Here is a 21,996-nt window from a genome sequence, read left to right on the forward strand (position 1 = left end):
TTTTTACAGAAACTTATCCGGTTATTTGTTTCAAAAAATCTTTTAGGCATTCTCCAAGAAGTTTCTACAGATATTCATGATTTTCTCCAATATTTTTTCAAGAAATCTTTAAGATAGATTTGTATGGGTTTTATTTCTAATACTCCTGCAGAATTGACTTAAGATTTTTTCTATACATTTGTTTAAAAATTTATCGCAATTTTCTCCAGGAATTCCTACTAAGTTTACTACAAGGATTTTTTTTAGAAAATCTCTCATAAATTCTGTCAGTGGTTTCTTCAGACAAATTGCAAGAGATTCCTTCAGAAACGTTTTCAAGTATTTCTTCTGGAAGTTCACCAGAGATTTGTTCACGAGTTTCTCTGGACATTCATTCAGAAAATTCCGCAGGAATTCCTCCAGAGATTCTTGTATTATTACTTTATGTGATTCTGGCAGAAATTACACCATACTTACAAACAGGAGTTCATATACAAATTCCTTCAGGTTTTCCTTTTTAGGAAATTTATTCAAAAATATTCCCTGGAATTTCTAGTGGAATTCTTTTAGAAATGTCTCAAGACTTTTTTGCAACGAATCTTTGCAGACGTTTATCTATGCGTTTCTGTAGGTATTCCCCCAGGATTTTTTTTATGAATTTTGTCCAAAGAAAAGTTTCTCCTGGTATTTCTCCAAGAAGTTCTTATGAAATTCCTCTTAAGATGCATTGAAGAATTTCCCTAACGTTTCTTTGAATATTCCTCCAGAGATTCATTCCAAACTGCTTCTTAAGATTAGATTTCTACAAGGATCTAATTGAAAATTTATTCAGAAATTCCGTATGGAGCTCTTGCAGAAATTTGCGGCTGGTATTCCTTCTGAAATTCCTTTGAGATGATATTTTTATCTTCAGAGACTTATCAAAATTTTTACAGATTTCTGCAGGAATTTCAGCAAGGGTTTTCTTTAGAAGTTCTATCAATTTTTTTTCAGAAAACTTCCTATATTTTCGTTACAAATTCTATAAGGGTTTCTTCAGAAATAATGCCTAAGGTTTCTCCAAAAATTCTGCGGTTTCATCAGAACTATCTCCTGGGATATCTTTGGAAATTCCTGCAGAATTTATTCAGATATTTATCTAAGGATTTTCAGAAGTTCTTCAGGAATTCCTAAAATATTTTAAATGAAATCTCTGGATGATTGTCTCTTGAAATCCATCAAAAAACTTCTGGAGATACATTTAAAACTCCTTGAAGACATTCTCAAAAAATCTCTGGAGGAATTCCTAGAAAAAAAAAATCCTGTAAGAATTTCTGAAGTCATCTCTGGAGCAATTCCTGGATAAACGTCTAGGATAAATCGTAGGACAATAATTGAAGAAACACACCCAAGTAACATACTTGTCACAGAAGAGTCACGGCAGCGCAGATTTTTGTTGCGCAGACGTCACTGTGACTTTACATCTAGCAAGTTAGTATCTATTTGTTATAAGTTTAAGTAAGTCACAGTGACTTCTGCGCAACAAAAACCGGCCCTGCCGCCAATGTTCTGTGGCATGTGTATAACTTGAGACCTTAACATAGCCCCTTCATTTAACGGGGCCCCTATAACAGCAGCTGTAAAGATGTGTCATACCCAAAGACCATGCTGATTGTGACGGGCTCGATTCCCGGTCCATGAAAGAAATTCCCTTGACTTTCTTGGGCATACAGTATACTTGTGCCTGCCACACGATGTACGAATGCAAAATGGTGCCCAGGTAATCAATTTGCACGTATAATAAAGATTATGTGCCAAACACTACTTATGAAACACACTGGCTAATTGTCATGACATTCTAACTCACCTCACTGTTTGTTGGATTGAACTTGGTTTCCCTGCGTTGTACTTGTTCGGCAAGCTATCTGGAGCTCAAAAGCGTGTTTATTCCGCACAGTTATCACTCTCTTGCTAGCACAACTCATTGTTAATTATCAGGTCAACAAAACAAAAAGGATGCTCTGTAACTTGTTTTGTCACCATAATGATGACTGCTCACTTTCTTGTAGCTTTTTGGCACTTCAAGAGCCACTCTTTCATTGTTGTCACGTATCACATCGCAATATTTCAACGTTAATGATTATATCTAATGCGAGCTTGTATCTACATTTTAACGAGTTTATTTTTACTTTTATGCGATTCAGTTTGTACACCAATGCGAGATAAACTGACATAATAAAAAGGTACCAAACGAAGTCGTATAATCATCGCAGTACGCAACTTCAATTGACACTTTGCGAGTTCGCTCGAACGCTTTTGTGAATGAGCAAAGTGCGTTGCATTAAAACATCAGCATATCGTCTACTACAATGATGTCATACATGATAAAAGTGAATTTGCACTCTTATATAATTTTACCAGATACATCACAATAAGTTCATATAACATCATATGCGATGAAAATTGTCCCTCAGCCGTACATATATGCAATAAGACTTTATACGATGTACAGCGTGCAGCCTTATGCGATTCCTGGTTGTCTGGGTCATTTGCAGCTCTTAGTTAATAACTGTGAAAGTGCTCATAGAGCACTAAGCTAAAAAAATCAAGTTTTGTACTAGTAGGAACGTAACACCAAGAAGAAGAAGAAGAAGAAGAAGAAGAAGAAGAAGAAGAAGAAGAAGAAAGGACAACTTTAATTATCAGAAGAAAAAAATCATAAGAGACTTCTGAAGGAGGAAGAGCTCAGCATCCTCCAAGTAATTCCAAGGCAAAACTGTTTCGGAATTTTTGGAGGGATTTCTGGAAGAAATCGTAGAGGCATATCTGGAGAAATCTCTTAAAAAAGATCTGCACAAATCGCAGACAAAGGTACTGGTAACTGGTGCAATTCTTGAAGAAATTCCTCAATAAATTTCTTAAGGGATCCCTGGAGAATTTTCTGAATCAGTCCTTGGAAGAACTCCTGGAAATACCTCTGAAGGAAATCTCAGAAAAAATTCTCATACAATTACAGCACATGCAATTTGTGCAGCGTCTATTTGTATTCTATTCTGCTTTTTTCGAACTGATTGCCTTTGTGTTGCTTTCACTATTCTACTCTGCCCGTGGTAGAATGATGAGCACGAGGATACTTACATATGTGCGGCTGTTGTTCTTTTCCAAGTCCGTTTAAGAGTCCATTTTGAATTGCCGTTCGCTGATATCCTAGTATCTGGGTCCATTGTAGTCATGAGTCAGAGAAATTTCCAAATTCGCTTAATAAAAGGAGTGATACCTGAAGAATCCTCACGAGAATTTCAAGAAATTATTTCTGATTTTTTTTCTGGAAAACCCTAGAGGATTTTATCTCCGAATCCATGTGAAACTTTTTAAGAAATGTTCGAGAGAATTCCAGGAGAAATTCTTTGAAGAATTTCTTGAAAAAAATATAGTAAAAATCCCTAAGAAAAAGTCATGGATAATATTTTTGGAGGAATAAGACGGAAATTCGGAACGAGCGGGGAAAACTGGGATAAAGCCGGAAATTTGAGATGATTACCGGGACAATTGTTGTTAAGATAAACTTGACGTAAATACTTGGTATTTTTACATCTCATCGATGGACTACATAAGCTTAATTCAAATAACAGACTTCTTTCCCAAATTTCTTGGGAAGCTCCTGAAGAAGTCCCACGAAAAATTCCTGGGATAATTCTTAAAAGAACTCGGTCTTCTGGAACCTAAGATACAAAGCTCCATAGTTGAGCATTTTGTATGAAGAAACTACTTCTAACTGACTACTAACTTTTGTCACCGACTGTTGTTAAAATTTCCACATTTTTTTTTTTGCACTTTGGATGAATTTCTGGTCATAAAGGCCGAGGAAAACCTAAGCTGCTTCAAAGCACAGTCTGAATTTGATTTTCGAAATATACTAGTTGAGTTCAAGGGGACAGTGAAGACACCCCTTCATCCTCCAACCTCGACTACGCTTATGGTAAACATACTTCACCAAACTTTATTCGAAAATTATCAGCATTCAACGTGGCTTTGTAGTGTCCGTGAACAAAACTTAAGATCCATTCTCTCACTGCATATGTAGTTACTTTTGAATATTCGTACCTTATTTATATTCGCCACATGCATGTTCAAGATCTGTTACGCATAACAGCCTTCCAAGATAAATCCCAAGGAAATGCACTACCACTGCCTAGTACACAAACCACCCACTCATATCCTAGCTGTGGAAAACCAAACATGCTAACAACCAAACGATACCTTCGACGATTATGCAACATCTTGCATCCATTATCAAGATGAGATGAGAAAAATCTCTGAGAAAATCCGAACTCCGACCATCAGCAGCCGAAGCTGACCTACCGCCACCCGGCACACGAAGACTTGGGTTGGCTTTGGAGCTTTCATTGATAATTTCCCTGTTTTTGTTTTGGTTAGCCCTGTGCGCCATGCTGACGAAGTTGTCTTCTTTGTCATGATGCTGAGAGTCGGGTGGTAAAAGCTTCAAACTAGTCTCTCGTCTTCGGTCGAGCCGCGAGAGCGATCGAAAGTTTAGGACACGACGAAACTGAAGCCTTCCATCATTATGGGTTGGTAAAGCAACGAGAAGGTGATAAGCAGAGCAGTGTTGGCAATTGTTTGAGCGGCGAAGGCTGCTACTTTTTAATCTTGTTTTTATCTTATTCCCGTCTACTAAGCACCGCCCTGTCAACACATGCTCGCATATGATGTTGAATAGGATGCAAAAGTGGAGGCGATATACGCACACTTTACACGCGGTTAAATGGAAACATGTACGCATATGGCCTCCACTTTAGCATCCTATTGAACATCATATAAGACTATGTGTTAGCTGGGCGACAAATAATGATCCAGTTTATTTTTCCACCTCGCCTAATTTGGTATCAACAACTTATTTATAAATTAGCTTCCATATCATGTAAAAAAATATTGTGAAAGATCTATACCTTAAAATAATAAGATTGTTTTCTGTTTCCGTCTAGTCCACGTCTATTTCGGGCACAGTTTGAATTCAATTCCCGGCACACCTTATACGTGACACTATGGTACATAGATGTTAAAATTTTTTGAAAATTTTGAATTTTGAATTTTGATGAAAAATATCGGTCAAATTCTTCGCAATCCAAATCAAATCATATTTTCATAGTACAACTGAGCAGAAAGGTTTTTAACCCATTAACGCCCGAATTATGCCACAATCACAGAAGATGTCTGATTTTTTCTGGAGTACCTCAACCACATAAAAGAAAGCTATTGTAGTCATTTGTAAATCTATTTTAGATGACTGATCATGATGCAATGAATAGTTGATATTCTCCTAATAAAAAAAAATATAGTTTGAAATGTTCCAGAAAGGGTTTACATTAGTAATAACTAAAAAAATCTACTATTTGTTTATCAATGGATAGTTTTCAACAGTTATAAGGCATTCCAATATGCATCATTTTAATAATATGTATACAAAATAAGTTGTTATTCGGCATGCTTGTAGTATATCCTGCCCACCGTATCCTTCTGGCTTCAGCAACTGCAGAGGGTAGCGAGCACGAGGCTCACCCTCTGCCACCACACACCGTTATCTTGTACAGCGACAAAGATTATCCTTAGCACTCGTCATTCGTAAACTCCAAATGTTTGCAAGTGTTCTTTGAGCTTGGTTTATGTTTCATTTTATAAAGGACCACCTTATTAGAAACCTTAGTAGAAACGATTTCCGCTGATGATGCGTGATCGTATTTCATGGCTCGCGTAATTTTCAGCTGTGGTTATATGGACCAGAGGCCTTTATGTAGTTCTGTTCTCGAGATACACAAGTTCAAAATTTCTATGTGTTGCAACGAAAATCAGCCATTTTACCCTCGCGCAAACAGTGAGAGTAGTCATATGCTATTAGCTTTACTGTAGGTGATACAAATAAAACGAGTGAGAAGTAGCGATAGTATCAAGTGCGTTGATTACTAGTCGATCACAGTAAGTTTGTTAGAATTTGTAATGTCAAAATTTTTCTATGTAGTCGGATTCTCGAGATACACACGTTTAGAATTTTCAAAGCTCACTAGCGCAACCTACCGGATAAACCCAGAACCAACTAGTTCACTATCCGTTAGCCCTTGATGTACTGATCAAATTTGCTGAAGACGAAATTTGTCTATGAAGCCTGGTTTTCGAGATTCAGCAGCTAAGAATTTCTAAAACTCACTAGCGCTACCTAGCGGATATACCTTTATCCAACTAGCTTACTATCGGAGAGCGCTGATCGACCTTACCGAAGACGAAATATTTCTATGTAGGATAGGAAGTGGATGAACAATTCAGCGAAAAAAAAGGTTCTCACTTCAACATATGGATAATTTCAGTATGCATTACGTAAAGCAACATGTTTTTTGTCGAAAAAGGCCAAACAGGACTCAAAATTGTTGTAGTGAATACAAGAAATATCAAAACTCCCGAAGAATCTCGGGCTTCTATTTTGGACCACCTGACTTTATTTTGGACTACCAAGTGCACATATTTTGGCCCACCAAATTAAACTTCCATTGATTGATGAAATGAAAGCCACCTCAGCAAAAATTTAAACATAGTTAACCCTAAAAGGGACACCTGGACCCCAGACGCATTTCAGAGCTCGTCTTTGATGGAACACACTCAGCGAGGTGACGAAACTGAGGCCATGAAGGTATCCCTTTTAGGGTTAAAACTACGTGAAGTTTACATCTTTTCAATTAATTTTTTGAGGCAGGGAACGTTTAAAAATTACGTAACAGTAAAAAAGATGAAATTTTGTTGCATTTGCCAGTTTTTATGCATTGTAATACGATGTTTCATAAAAAGATTACGCAAAACGTGTATTTATTAACTATTGCATGACGTCAGTCACCATGCATAAATTACGTAACGCTTCATAGGAAGTGTGAAAGTCTAGTGATTTTGCTAAATATGATTCTCGAGATACAGAGGTTCAGAATTTTTAGAGCTCATTTGCGCCACCTAGCGGACAAACCTACAATCAACTAGTTCATTATCGGATAGCTATGTCCTGATCAACCTTGCCGAAGACGAAATTATTCTATTTATTCGGATTCTCGAGATACAGAGTTTTTTTTTAGGACAACTAGTTCACTAGCGGATAGCTATTGATTTCCTGATCAACCTTGCCGAAGACGGAATTCTTCTATTTAGTCGGATTTTTGAGATACAGAGATTTAATTTTTTTAGAACTCACTAGCGCCACCTTAAGGATGAACCTAGAACCAGCCAGTTCACTAGCGGATAGCTGTTGATGTGATCAACCTTGCCGAAGACGGAATTCTTCTATGTAGTCGGATTCTCGAGATACAGAGGTTTTAATTTTTTGGGACTCACTAGCGCCACCTAACGGATGAACCTAGAACCAACTAGTTCATTACCGGATAGCTATTGATGTCCTGATCAACCTTGCCGAAGACGAAATTATTCTATTTAGTCGGATTTTCAAGATACAGAGATTTAATTTTTTTTGGACTCACTAGCGCCACCTAACGGATAAACCTAGAACAAATTAGTTCACTATCGGATAGCTATTGAAGTCCTGATCAATCTTGCCGAAGACGAAATTCTTCTATTGAGTCGGATTCTCGAGATACAGAGGTTTATTTTGTTTAATACTTACTAGCGCCACCTAACGGATAAACCCAGAACCAACTAGTTCACTAGCGAATAACTATTGATCTCCTGATCAACCTTGCCGAAGACGAAATTCTTCTATGTAGTCGAATTCTTGAGATACAGAGGTTTAAATTGTTTAGGAATCACTAGCGCCACCTAACGGATAAACCTAGAACCAACTAGTTCACTATCGGATAGCTCTTGATGTCCTGATCAATTTTGCTTAAGACAAAAATTTTCTATGTAGTTGGATTTTCAAGGTACGAGCGCGACGACATTGGCAATGGTTGTTGACGAAACACCTATCAAAGCACAATGTTTCATGATCACTAGCGCCACCTACTGGAGCGAATACGTACTAAATTAATCGCTATCGGAGAGTCCTTGATTTCCTCAACAACTTTGCTGAAGACACCAGTCTTCCAAAATGCTTCATATCTCTGCAGTTATCGCAAAAGTTACTGATCTATAAATAGATCACTGGGCGGAAATGGGTTAAATGAGAGGGATGTAGCTTCAGAATAATTGTTAGCAAACAACCTTGCGTCTCCATTATTTCGTTTGCAATAAGGGTTGTAGAGAACGCATGTTAGTTTATGCAGTCATTTATCCATATTTATCCATCATTGGCCGAAACACAATATTCTAGAAAAACTGTACCCTGTTGGATCTTCTCATTTGGCATCACTGTGGCACGATAGCGCCACCGCCAGCAGCTTCGATATAAAATACGACAGAACGGCACATTCCGCCGCTCAGTACGCTCCTCGTGATGATACGAGCTCGGTCGGTCGTCGCCGGATCTGACCTATCCCACGAATCGCGGCCGTGATCGGTATTCATCATCCGGTAGTTTCCCTTTGCAATACGACGACGGTTACTTCTAAATTTACGCATTTCCAGTTTGCTTCCAACCTCAAACCCCGTCTGTGGTGTGGCGCTGCTGCTGGTGGCAGTCTCCTCCACATCCGCCGTCCGAAGAGAAAGGCAGAAAACGGATCGATTTGACAGCTTCGGGCCACAGATTTTGTTTGATTTTCTCCGTTCGTTGTGGATCCAGTTGAAGAATCCTGTAATCGAATTCCGGACTCCGGTGCGACTGTGTGTTGGATGGGCTGCGCTGTCCGGCCATGACTACTAATTAGCATTGCAACTCAATGTGATTTTAGTGCTGCAGCAGCTTCCGTTTTTGGGCAGTGAGAAGGATGGACGGACGGTGAAGAGAGAAGGTGGCAAATGTTTTGGTTTCGAATGAGTGTAATAGCCCGTAGCGATTCAGTATGTGGGGGAGTGCTGGTGGTGGGTGGTTCTCTGTTATTGTGCCGCGCGGACGTGATCTTCTGATTTACGACAACAAAAGTGACTGCGGACGTGGGGAGGGTAATCAAAATCGCGCCTTCAAGTGTGTATTTATTTTGTTAAATATTGTCAGGGCTGAGGTGGCGATTGTGGATGGCTGGAGCTGCATAATATCACTTTGCACGATGCGAAGATTACGCGAAAATTATAGTCGTTGGAACCTAGTGCAATTATATCAATTGGACACAATTGATTGGAGAAACATTCTCCACCTGGCTTCAATCAAGTCATTACAGCCCGCCTTCGTCCATCAGCACAATGAAATACATACTTTGCGGGCCACTACATAAGTTTTGATAAGCCTCATAAGATACACAATTCATTCATTCATTTATTTAGTATTACATCAAATTCAAGACAAAACTGAATCAACAATATTTCTCCATAATACACGCTTCGTGGCTGCCGCTCTCCATCCTCGGTCGCGCCCGATGCTCGCCAAGTCACGCTCCACCTGGTCCGCCCATCGTGCTCTCTGCGCTCCATGCCTTCTTGTGCCAACCGGATCAGTTGCAAACACCAGCTTTGCAGGGTTGTTGTCCGGCATTCTTGCAACATGCCCTGCCCACCGTATCCTTCCGGCTTTGGCCATCTTCTGGATGCTGGGTTCGCCGTAGAGTGCAGCGAGCTCGTGGTTCATCCTTCTCCGCCACACACCGTTCTCCTGCACACCGCCGAAGATCGTCCTTAGCACGCGTCGCTCGAAAACTCTGAGTGCTTGCAGGTCCTCCTCGAGCATGGTCCATGTCTCGTGCCCGTAGAGGATTACCGGTCTTATTAGCGTTTTGTACATGGTGCATTTGGTGCGTGGGTGAATCTTTTTCGACCGCAGTTGCTTCTGGAGCCCGTAGTAGGCCCGACTTCCGCTGATGATGCGCCTCCGAATTTCACGGCTCACGTTGTTGTCAGCCGTCAGTAAGGATCCGAGGTAGACGAATTCCTCCACCACCTCGAAAGTATCCCCGTCTATCGTAACATTACTACCCAGACGGATCCGGTCGTGTTCGGTTCCGCCTACCAGCATGTACTTTGTTTTTGAGGCATTCACCACCAGTCCGACCTTTGCTGCTTCGCGATTCAGGCGGGTGTACAGTTCTGCCACCGTTTCAAATGTTCTAGCGATAATGTCCATGTCGTCCGCAAAGCACACAAATTGACCGGATTTTGTGAAAATCGTTCCCCGGCTGTTGAGCCCGGTTCGTCGCATCACACCTTCCAGCGCGATGTTGAAGAGTAGACATGAGAGTCCGTCACCTTGTCGCAGTCCCCGGCGAGATACGAATGAACTGGATAGTTCACCCGAAACCCTTACGCAGTTTTGCACACCGTCCATCGTTGCTTTAATCAGTCTAGTCAGCTTCCCAGGAAAGCTGTTTTCGTCCATGATTCTCCATAGCTCTGCGCGGTCGATACTATCGTATGCCGCTTTGAAGTCGATGAACAGGTGGTGCGTTGGGACCTGGTATTCACGGCATTTCTGGAGGATTTGCCGTACGATAAAGATCTGGTCCGTTGTCGACCGGCCGTCGATGAAGCCGGCTTGATAACTTCCCACGAACTCATTTGTTTTAGGTGACAGACGACGGAAGATGATCTGGGATAGCACTTTGTAGGCAGCATTCAAAATAGTGATCGCCCTGAAGTTCTCACATTCCAAATGGTCGCCTTTCTTGTGAATGGGGCAGATTACCCCTTCCTTCCACTCCTCCGGTAGCTGTTCGGTTTCCCAGATTCTGACTATCAGCCGATTTGGGAACGGCACAGCAGTTCCATTTCTTCACACTCCGCTTCTTCCAGGCGGCGCTTTTTCTCCCGAAAGAGGCGGGTCTGCTGTTTCCGCTTCTGCTTATAACGTTCCACGTTCTGTCGAGTCCCTTGCTGCAGCATTACCGCCCTCGCTGCATTCTTCTCCTCCAAAACCGTTCTGCACTCTTCGTCGAACCATTCGTTCCGTCGATTCCGTTCCACGTCCCGATGGTGCTCTCGGCTGCGTCGTTGATGGCTGCTTTCACTGTACTCCAGCAGTCCTCTAGAGAGGCCTCATCGAGCTCGCCCTCGTCTGGCAACGCGGCCTCGAGATTCTGCGCGTATGCTGAGGCGACATCCGGTTGCTTCAGTCGCTCTATGTTGTACCGTGGCGGTCGCCGGTACCGTACATTGTTGATGACGGAGAGTTTTGGGCGCAGTTTGACCATCACCAGATAGTGGTCGGAGTCGATGTTGGCGCCACGATAGGTCCTGACGTCGATAATGTCGGAGAAGTGCCGTCCGTCAATCCGAACGTGGTCGATTTGAGATTCCGTCTGCTGTGGTGATCTCCAGGTGTAACGATAACGGAGGCTGTGTTGGAAAAAGGTGCTACGTATGGCCATATTTTTGGAGGCGGCGAAATCAATGAGTCGTAGGCCGTTTTCGTTCGTTTGCTGGTGGGCGCTAAACTTACCAATCGTCGGTCTGAATTCCTCCTCCTGGCCTACCTGAGCGTTCAAATCTCCTATGATGATCTTGACGTCGTGGCTTGGGCAGCGGTCGTACTCGCGTTCGAGCTGCGCGTAAAATGCGTCCTTGTCATCATCAGTACTTCCGGAGTGTGGGCTGTGCACGTTTATTATGCTGAAGTTGAAGAATCGGCCTTTGATCCTCAACCTGCACATTCTTTCGTCGATCGGCCACCAACCGATCACGCGCCTCTGCATGTCGCCCATCACTATAAAAGCTGTTCCCAGCTCACGTGTGTTGCCGCAACTCTGGTAGATAGTATGATTACCTCTAAACGTTCGCACCATAGATCCTGTCCAACACACCTCCTGCAGCGCTACGATGCCGAACCCGCGGTCCTTCAGTAGATCGGCGAGTATGCGGGTGCTCCCAATGAAGTTGAGAGATCGGCAGTTCCACGTACCGAGTTTCCAATCACAAGTCCTTTTTGTTCGCTGGGGTCGTTGCCGTTGGTCTCGGTTCGTATTATTCTGTTGCTGATTTTCCGTTACAATGGGTTTTTACGGTTGGCTCGTAGGGCCTGACACCAACCCCCTACTTTCCGGAGGACCATAGTGCACAGTTGAGCTTAGAGTCCTTCACTGGCACTCGGACGTAGATCAGCCGCCCCTAACATGGGGATCAGGACGCTGTTGTGAGCCGCTCCTCCTGGAGAACAGACGCTCAGGTTTGCCGAAGCAAACCCCCCCTTCCCTGTCAGCCTACGACCAAAGGTCCCACCGGGGTTGGTTACCCGATCTTCCCTAAGGTTGCTCATAGTTTCCGGCCGGTACCGCGTGGAGGTAGGGATAGGAGTTGCTGGGCAGAGGCTAGTGGATCACAATGGGATCTGAATTGCGTAGCATACCCAGCCTTTACCGTGCCTATTTTCAAAGGTATTTCAAAGATTTATACAAGAATTTCTCCACAGGTTACAGATATTGCTGCATGAAATTTTGTCCAGGAATCCCTTCAGAAAACTTTCCATAATTTCTTATAGGATTTTCCATAGGTATCTCCCAGGTGGAGCTCTTTTCAGGGCTTTCTGCAGTGAATTCTACAGGAATTTCAATTTCTTGAAGAATTCCTGCAGTAATTTTTAATGCAATTTTTGCAAGAACTTCAGAAAAAGTCCCTGAGAAGCATTTTTTTTTTAAATCCGTGTAAGATATTAACAGAAATCTCTGAAAGATTTTTGAAGGAATTTCTGAAAAAAAAACATGGATGAACACTTGAAAAAATGCCTTGCTTTAATTTCTAAAAGAAACCCTTAAGAATTTTCGAAGAAATCGTTAGTGAAACTAGAACTATAAATCCCCAAGGCCATTATTGGAAGAAAATCTGGAGGATTTTGGGGCTCGCAGTAAAATTCCTGGTAGAATCTCGTGGAGAAATTCTAAAGAATTTCCTGTCGGAATACCTAGAGACACTCATCGAAAAACCCTTGATGGAATTCATAAAAGAATTAATCGAGAAATTAAAGCTTCCTAAAGTTAGTAGGAAGCTAACGTACTTCTAAAGAATCTCCTTCGAAGTATCTGCAGAAGAACTTCTGTAAAGATTTGAACAAATCTCTTTGGCTATGTCCTTAGCTATTTCTGTAGTATTTCCTGGGAAATATTTTTGGAGAAATTTCTGGAAGAATTCCTTGAAAAATTATTGAAGGAAATTCTGGGAAATTTTCTAAGAAAATACATGGATTAAAATATTGAGGAACTCCTGAAGAAATCTCTATAGGAATGAATTTCTGCAGGTATCTTTGGAGAATTTTTTGCTGCAATCACTGAAGGAAATTCCACGAAAACTTTTGGTCTAATTCCTGCAATGTTTTTGCGATTTACGAGCGCCACATTGGTCGATGCGGAGAGTAGGAAAACAGCCGATGTAGTTAATTCATTGGCAGCTGCATTTATATTGATGTACAGCGCCTAAATGTATTCTATCCTAATTCTACTATGTCTAACTGGCAACCTATGTGCTGCTGTCACTTTCCTACCCTGTCGGTGATAGAATGATGAGCACAAGTATGTTGATGTGTAGCTGCTGCTGTTCCTTTTACCAGTCCGATTAAGGGTCCATTATGAGTTGCCATTTCGCCGATATCCAATTATCCGGGTTCATTAGAGCTATGAGAGCTCAGAAAAGGGTCAGGTGCCAACCGCTATCGGGGGGAAGAGCAACTGACAAAGTACCGGGGCTGGGATCGAACCCATGACCATCCGCTTATGAAGCGAACGTGTGGACCACTACGCCACGGGGCCCGGCGACCAAGATGTATTTTGACTATCGTTTACGACTGAAACTTTCAATGAGCGAGATAATTTTTCGACAATAGCAGTGTGGGTGGTATAAGCAAACACAGTTGTTGCTCCTACATCCGACGTTTCGGTTTTTTATTGAACCCTCTTCAAGGGGATCTAAAAATTAGGTGTCAAGTCAACATCCCACCGGAAGCACAAGTCTTGCTAGCCTCGGACCAAAGTTTGCGCTCCCACAGACAAACACGGATCCGATATTATTTTACCACATGCTCGCCGATGTAGAAGAAATACTGAAGTCCGACCCGGACATGACAGTACAAGACCGTACAAGCTGTGTCATCGCAAATTCGATTCTCCACTACCTCCATCATAACGACAACCGCAACCGTCAACTGAATCCACTAGTGAAGTTCTGTTCCAACGCTGAATGAATAACGAGAAGGTTCCTGAGCGAGAACCTAACTATCGTAGTCCTGAAGTCGGTCAAAGGAAACAAGGCGGTATTGATGGAGACACAGGACTACAAGACCAAGATGCTAGAACTACTACAAGTTCGCAGTACGTACGAACCCATTTCAAGAGACCCCACATCACGAAACCAACAACAGAACAACAGCCTGGTCAACCGACTCAGGAATTTGGGTCTCAACGACAGAAAAACAGCTAGTAGGATAACCACATATAAAGCAGTATGCCCTAGAATCTACGGTCAACCAAAGGCGCACAAACCCGACCATCCTCTGAGACCTGTGATACCAAATATGACGGCACCGTCGTACCACCTTTCGTACCTTGTTGGGAGTATCCTCCAGAAGTCACTGATAAGTGAATACAACATTAAGGACTCCTACACTTTTTGTGAGTTCATCAACAACGTAACACTACAGGAAAACTACGTGTTGATTTTACTCCATGTGAAAGCTCTCTTAATATCGATTCCGAAATCGCTGGCCTTGAACAACATTAAATGAGGTGGGACGAGATAAAACCCAACACGAATATAAACCTAGATCTGTTTCTTGAGATCGTAGAGTACTGTATAGATTCTAGTATGATGATTCCGTTATGACGGTCAACACTATCACCAAATCTTCGGAACCACCATGGGAAACCCACTATCCTCGGCCACTGCCGGAGAGCCTGCTACATTCAGTCTTGAACAAACTAACCATCCCGTTCATTCGGAAGTTTGTCGATGATCTGGTGACTGCAATTCCACTCAACCAATTGCAAAGCGTACTGCAAGCATTCAACAGCTATGACACCCACGTCCAGTTCACGCACGAACTGGAAGTGGATAACTGCAAACCCTTCTTGGACATGCTGCTCATTCGCCACGAGAACCAAAAGGTCACAACGCGGTGGTACTTTGGTACCCATAGCGATTGGGAAGTTTTTGAATTTCCGGTCTTTCCGCCTCCTAGGGAAAAACTGAATACGGCTAGAAACTTCATAAATAGAGTTTGTCAACAGACCTAGATGAAGTTTCCAAAAACCAACTAATAGACAAACACCTCAAGCTTAACAACTACCCCAAGTCATTACGCATCAGACTGGCCAATAGATCGAATACCCACAATGACTCCCCAACAACAACACCGGATGAAATGGACCTGGAACATACCTACCGTTCAATCGCATGCATGCCTCACCTGTCGAATCGCATCGACAAGGAAATCCAGCAAAACTACAAAAACATACGGCTTGCAACATACAACTGGAAATCTGTAGGAGGTTTGTTCACAAAAAAGAAGGATCCGATCCCCGAAGATAAACAGACCGATGTTATCTACTCCATCCCATGACTGTTCTACCTGCTACATAGGCATGACGACGAACAGGCTCAAGCATCAGCGGCCACAAAACACACTATAACGTGCTAGACAGACTACAGCAAACAGGAGTCAACAGAACAGATCCGTAAATCATCCAGCTCCAGCAGAAAACAGCCCTAATGGAACACACGATCGTCAAGAACCACCGATTCAACCTAGAAAACATGAAAATTTTAGACAAAACAAACAAACCACACACACTTCCATATTTGGAAATGTGTCACATTGTGAAAAACAACAACTGCATCAACCGAAGAACAGACACAAAGGGTTTAAATGCAATACACGCAGGAATACTTCACAAGCTAGGAACAAAGAAACAGAAAAACTCAGAAAATGTAAAAAAAAAACACGGAATCACAACAAACACGGATAATACACATACACACAACATAATCGAAACATTGCTCACACAAGATTGAAAACGTCAATATCAGTCTCGAAAGCGTAGAATTCAGGTGCACCAAGAAGCGTAGGCAGGAAGAAATCACAGAAACGATAAAAAACAAGCTTTGAGCGATTAAGCTGCTATAAAGTTGCGAAACACAGTGTCGGACGTAAAAGTCGACACACATGCAGTAAGTGATTTCCAAAACCAAAATAAAATGATAAAATTAGAAAACCCACTATGTTTTGGGCATCAAAGACGCCATTACAAGCCATCTATAGACACATTACAGACAACCAAATGTAGGCCACTACACAGTTTTACAAAAATACAAACTCCTGTAAGTAGGGTAAAATGGGGCAAATTGAGGGAAAGAATCGGAAATCAACGTCTATTTAAACACCTGATTTTTAGATCCCCTCGAAGAAGGTTTAATAAAGAACCGAAACGTCAGACGTAGGAGCAACAACTGTGTTTGCTTACCACCCCGACTGCTATTGCCGAAAAATTATCTCGCTCATATATTAAAAAGAAGACTAATTTCTGCACCCACGGGACACGATACGAGAACGGACACAACACGTATTGTTCTTACAAACGATTTAAAGGGTTTTTAATTTACCTTTTAAGCCGACCGGTTTCGGGCTCGATGCAGCCCATCGACGGGACGATGTCCGACTAATTACGTAGAGTCGCTCACACATATTCGTACTTTACACAGTACACGTCGAGATGAGATAAAATGTTACTGTATTTTCAGCTTCGTCAAATGGAAGAGTGGTGACAATATTGGCGCATCATCTTCATTCATCAGCGGAGAGTCGGCAGTAGCGATGAACATTGATTCCCAAGCATTCAAATGTGATGTTTTTCTTACATTTTTCAATAGTTTGGCTTGCTCCCAATCCACTGTGTGTTCTTCAGTCAAAGCATGTACAGCTACACTCGATTCGTTCGGTCTACCATTCTCCACCGCATTTTTATGTTCACGCAGGCGAACTTTCAATTTGCGGCGAGTTTGTCCGATGTACACGGCTGCGCAATCTTTACAGGGAATTTGGTAGATTCCTGATTTTTCCTCAGCCGGAATCTTATCCTTAAGATTGCACAACAAATCCTTTAGCGTATTTTGGCTTTTGTACACAACGTGAAGTCCATGATGCTTCAGAGTGTTTTGAACCGAATTGGACAATTTGGGGTAGAAAGGCAGACTGACCCTCCGGACTTCTTCTTTCTCGGGTTGTAATGTTGTTGCATTCCTTCTATGCTTCTTCCGTTCGTGTTTCCGGAGAATTTTGTCCACAAATTCTTTATCGTATCCGTTTAGCTCTGCCGCCCTGTGGATTCTACTTCTTTCTTCCAGGAAGTCCTCTTTTTCCATTGGTATGCTGAGAAGACGATGGGCCATGGAGTGAAACGCGGCTTGTTTTTGCGCTCCAAAGTGATAGGAATCCGACGTTATATAGCGATCGGTGGACGTGGGTTTACGGTAGATTGCAAACTTTAATCTGTTATCCTCTTTCCTAGTAATCATTAGGTCCAGGAATGGCAGTTTTCCGTCTGTTTCTCTCTCCACAGTAAACTTTATAGTTGCGTGCCGTGAATTGAGCAAATCAAGGGTTTGTTGCAAGTAGCGTTCTTTTACTGCCGCAAAAACGTCATCCACATACCTTCTCCAAACTCGAGGGAAATATTTTTCTTTCTTAAGTTCTACCTCAAAGTCGCTCATAAAAATATCAGCCAGAAACGGAGAAAGCTTGTTACCCATACTGAGACCGAACGTTTGCTTATAGAATTTTCCTCTGAATGAGAAAAAGTTCTGGTTCATGCACGTTTTGGCCACCAAGAGATAAGCTTCAATTTGGTTCGGTGGAATTCGACATCGTTCCAAATGTCTTTGGAAGCTTAACAAGGCATCGGCAACTGGAACATTCGGGAAAAGGGCCGTCACATCAAAAGACACTAGAACTTCACCACGCCTCGCTTCGAAATCCTTTATTTGCTCTACCAGTTCAACGGAGTTTCTAACGTTTGCTCGATGAACTATCGGATACCTTTTTAACTCCTCTACCAACCACGCGGCCATTTTCTCAGTAGGTGTGGAGATATTAGACGAAATCGGACGCATCGCTACAGGGTTTTTATGCATTTTGGGGAGACAGTACAACGATGCAACTTTCGGGTTTGGAACTAGAAATTTTCGTTCGAGTTTATCTTCACCCATTAGATGCGCAACCTTTTGACGAACCCCATTAGCCTCTTCGATCATCATATTGAGAGGATCCTTGGGTTTCCCGTTTTTGTACTTACACTCCTCGTATGGGCCGTCACTAATCATTTCATGGACGCGAGAATCGTAATCCTGTTTATCCATGATTACAACTGCATTGCCCTTTTCCCGAATGTTCCAGTTGCCGATGCCTTGTTAAGCTTCCAAAGACATTTGGAACGATGTCGAATTCCACCGAACCAAATTGAAGCTTATCTCTTGGTGGCCAAAACGTGCATGAACCAGAACTTTTTCTCATTCAGAGAAAAATTGGCCCTTTTCCCGAATGTTCCAGTTGCCGATGCCTTGTTAAGCTTCCAAAGACATTTGGAACGATGTCGAATTCCACCGAACCAAATTGAAGCTTATCTCTTGGTGGCCAAAACGTGCATGAACCAGAACTTTTTCTCATTCAGAGGAAAATTCTATAAGCAAACGTTCGGTCTCAGTATGGGTAACAAGCTTTCTCCGTTTCTGGCTGATATTTTTATGAGCGACTTTGAGGTAGAACTTAAGAAAGAAAAATATTTCCCTCGAGTTTGGAGAAGGTATGTGGATGACGTTTTTGCGGCAGTAAAAGAACGCTACTTGCAACAAACCCTTGATTTGCTCAATTCACGGCACGCAACTATAAAGTTTACTGTGGAGAGAGAAACAGACGGAAAACTGCCATTCCTGGACCTAATGATTACTAGGAAAGAGGATAACAGATTAAAGTTTGCAATCTACCGTAAACCCACGTCCACCGATCGCTATAAACCGTCGGATTCCTATCACTTTGGAGCGCAAAAACAAGCCGCGTTTCACTCCATGGCCCATCGTCTTCTCAGCATACCAATGGAAAAAGAGGACTTCCTGGAAGAAAGAAGTAGAATCCACAGGGCGGCAGAGCTAAACGGATACGATAAAGAATTTGTGGACAAAATTCTCCGGAAACACGAACGGAAGAAGCATAGAAGGAATGCAACAACATTACAACCCGAGAAAGAAGAAGTCCGGAGGGTCAGTCTGCCTTTCTACCCCAAATTGTCCAATTCGGTTCAAAACACTCTGAAGCATCATGGACTTCACGTTGTGTACAAAAGCCAAAATACGCTAAAGGATTTGTTGTGCAATCTTAAGGATAAGATTCCGGCTGAGGAAAAATCAGGAATCTACCAAATTCCCTGTAAAGATTGCGCAGCCGTGTACATCGGACAAACTCGCCGCAAATTGAAAGTTCGCCTGCGTGAACATAAAAATGCGGTGGAGAATGGTAGACCGAACGAATCGAGTGTAGCTGTACATGCTTTGACTGAAGAACACACAGTGGATTGGGAGCAAGCCAAACTATTGAAAAATGTAAGAAAAACATCACATTTGAATGCTTGGGAATCAATGTTCATCGCTACTGCCGACTCTCCGCTGATGAATGAAGATGATGCGCCAATATTGTCACCACTCTTCCATTTGACGAAGCTGAAAATACAGTAACATTTTATCTCATCTCGACGTGTACTGTGTAAAGTACGAATATGTGTGAGCGACTCTACGTAATTAGTCGGACATCGTCCCGTCGATGGGCTGCATCGAGCCCGAAACCGGTCGGCTTAAAAGGTAAATTAAAAACCCTTTAAATCGTTTGTAAGAACAATACGTGTTGTGTCCGTTCTCGTATCGTGTCCCGTGGGTGTAGTTAAAGTTCTTACGTGAGCACAAACCCAAGAAATTGCAGACTAATTTCTGGCCTAGCAAACTTACAGATCCCAAAAAAACTTTCTAAAAAAAAAAAGAAATTTCTGAATTTTCAATGGGAATATCTAGAAGAAGTCCTTTAGAAATTTCTTAAACAATCCCCGGAAGATTTATACGGAATTCTCAAGTAGTTTCTAGAAAAAAAAAAAACATGAAGAGATTTTGAATTTACTAGCATAAAGTTAATTCACCAAAGTAAAGAGATTGAAGAAATGTAAGGAATTAATAGTAGATTTTCTGATGAAATCCTTTGAAATTCACTTAAGAAATTTATTAAGAATTCACAAAGAAAACTTTGTGGAAACTATGGAAATCCCAGGTGGACTATCTTAAGGAATCCCTGGAAGAATTTCTGAAGGAATTCTAAACTGCTGAGCTTGAGCTTTACAGCTTCATCGACCGCCTGTGGATGCTACTTCAGTATCGCCAGATCAGCTACGCTCACACAAGGAACTAATGGGTTATCTGCAGGGGACTAGCAGGTATCTTCAGTGTGGGAGCGTAGGTAATCTTCTATTTTTTGGCAACAATGGTGCCTGCCACTTCAGGTTGCAGTTCAATGTGGGGAAAAGGAAGCAATCACAGCATATGGTGGGATATGGTTGGCAGAGGGTTCACAGAATGGTGAGTGAATGCCAGGTGTAACGTGATAGATTTGTGTGATTATTACTATGAAGTTAATGAGGCATAGTTTGCTTAATTCTATAACTCGTAGGCATTGTCTGATAGATTAACACTGTGCTGTGAAAGTGAGAAGGAAAAGAAACGGTTTTCCAAACATTTCTGGTTCTAGCGATGGCTATGAACATACATGAGTTGCATATGCAGAGAGGAGGGAGAAAGTACATAGAAAGATACGAAGTAGGAGGAAAGGGACGGACCTGGGACTGAACCCAGGACCTTCTGCTTACGAATTAGAAGCGGTAGTCACTAGACCACCAAGCCCGTTCCATTTCTGAAGGAATTATGAATTCTTGATTTGTCAAGGGAACCTCGAAGAAATTTCTCAATGTATCCCTGGAAGAATTTCTTAAACTTATTTACTTACAGTCCTGAGCACCCACGGTATCAGAAGGCCGGCTCCAGAGGCACGTTATCCTCCATTTGGGACATTTGTGCCTGTGGTCAGGTCAAATTTTTGTCGACTTGCTTTATTTTGTTGTTGAGGCTGTGTAGCCCTCAACCTCTGGGTCTGCCTCTATTGCGATGTTCTGCTGGGTTTCAATCTAACGCTTGTACAGATTTCGTTTCTGCCCCTGCGTAGAGTGTGACCGACTTCTACTTTTACTCCCGAATGTCTGTCGCTGTTCTCCACTCCACGAATACCCTTCAGTGATATACATTAAGTTTCACTGGCGTACAGCAGAACAGATTTAATGTTCGAGTTGAAAATTCTGATTTTGGTGCGTCGACTCATCTATTTTTTTTTTTCATACATTTCTTAAGCTCGTAAAAGAAGCCCTAGCCTTCTTGATCCGTGCACCTATGTCGATCTTGGAGTCGCCATGGGCCGCCATTTGGCTACCAAAATATTGCAAGCTTTCAACATTCTCCACTGCTTGCCAAGCTACCGTAAAGATGGAAGGGTTGACCGTGTTTATATCTAAAGGTTTTGTCTTGTTGATGGTAAGATCTGCCGTCGAGAAATGATTGGAAAGATTCCCAAGTAACACACATGTTATATAAAAGTTACGACAGCGCAAGTTTTGGTTGTATAGAAGTTTATTTTACGTTATTTCAACACAATGTTAGAATTACGTGAAATAAACTTCTATACAACCAAAACTAGCGCTGTCGTAACTCTATTATAACATGTGTGTTGCCTGGGTTATCGAGCTTACTCTGTATATCAGAGCGCCGTTAAGCTAGGGGAGCAACGCCGTCAGCCAGTTCGAAGTCGTTTAGGTGCTCCATGATAATGGGCTGTAACAGCAACCCACGGTTTGATGCATGATCAATCGCACCTACCTTACCTTGCCTTATTTCAGTCACGACCCGAATGAATCTGACAAGAAACCGTTCTGCAGTGTTCTACATGAAAATGCCTTG

At 42.1% G+C, this 21,996-nt stretch overlaps 1 protein-coding gene across 5 annotated transcripts in view; it reads left to right on the plus strand.

Annotated features, from left to right (window-relative positions):
- Positions 1-21,996, plus strand: part of LOC109433485 (cytochrome b5 reductase 4) — a 364,704-nt gene that overhangs the window by 52,718 nt on the left and 289,990 nt on the right. Inside the window, exon 1 of one of the 5 annotated variants that reach the window (XM_029875783.2) lies at positions 8,301-8,852. The exons of 2 other annotated variants lie outside the window; for them this stretch is intronic. The gene's annotated coding sequence lies outside the window, so the exon portion shown is untranslated. Of the gene's footprint in view, positions 1-8,300; positions 8,853-21,996 lie in introns of those variants that run through there. 2 more of the 5 variants (XM_062856388.1, XM_062856389.1) reach the window with 2 other exon arrangements.

Source organism: Aedes albopictus, chromosome 3, assembly GCF_035046485.1.
Source record: "Aedes albopictus strain Foshan chromosome 3, AalbF5, whole genome shotgun sequence".
NCBI classification, from domain to species: domain Eukaryota; kingdom Metazoa; phylum Arthropoda; class Insecta; order Diptera; family Culicidae; genus Aedes; species Aedes albopictus.